The sequence below is a fragment of the Notothenia coriiceps genome, unplaced genomic scaffold (genome assembly GCF_000735185.1).
Source record: "Notothenia coriiceps isolate Sejong01 unplaced genomic scaffold, NC01 NC01_scaffold00036518, whole genome shotgun sequence".
In the NCBI taxonomy this organism is placed as follows: Eukaryota; Metazoa; Chordata; class Actinopteri; order Perciformes; family Nototheniidae; genus Notothenia; species Notothenia coriiceps.
In genome coordinates this window covers 344441-345304 of record NW_011369219.1, presented here as the reverse complement: position 1 = coordinate 345304, position 864 = coordinate 344441, and positions in this window count along the sequence as shown.

Here is an 864-nt window from a genome sequence, read left to right as displayed (position 1 = left end):
GTGTGCCTTGGCAGTCCATGCAGATCTCTCAGGTCTTCAGGGACTGGTCAGCTTTCTGTCCCCAGAGTCAGAACTAAACATGGTAAAGCAGCGTTCAGTTATTATGCTCCAAATATCTGGAACAAACTCCCAGAAACCTGCAGGTCCGCTGCAACTCTGACTACTTTAAATCCAGGCTAAAGACTTTTCTTTTTGTCGCTGCTTTTAATTGAACTATTCATATCTTAGACTGCACTGTAACTTTTNGGGTATCGTTACGTCACTATACTCAGGAAGAAAGAAATGGAAAAAGAAGAATCTCCAACGAGGCGTTCTGGGGCAGCATAGACAGGTATTTTCTGTGTTAGAGTTTTACTCGCTACAGGGTGTACTTTGAGCTAACACAGAAAATACCTGTCTATGCTGCCCCAGAACGCCTCGTTGGAGATTCTTCTTTTTCCATTTCTTTCTTCCTGAGTATAGTGACGTAACGATACCCAGGTCCAAATGGACCAATCCGCAGAGCTCCACACACACACATTCACTCACTCAGCCTTATATTTTCTCAGCCGCGGCTCCGCAGATCTCCGCAGATCTCCGCACACACACACTCAGCATCCAGGAAACAACACCAGTAATCCAGCTCACACTGTCCGCTCCTCGACCCTCAAAGGGCGGAGCAGCGAGCCCCGCAACATCCCGCCAACACAGCACCCAGACCCCATGCAGCATTCTCATCTGTTTGTCATTACTGGTGTCATTTTCTGGTTGCTAACGCCATTGTAACACATAATCACTGATGTTCCGCTGTAACGGTGGTGGACTCATCAGAACAGAGTGGGCGAGCTGACCAATCAGAGCACAGTGGGCTCATAGGGAGGGGGG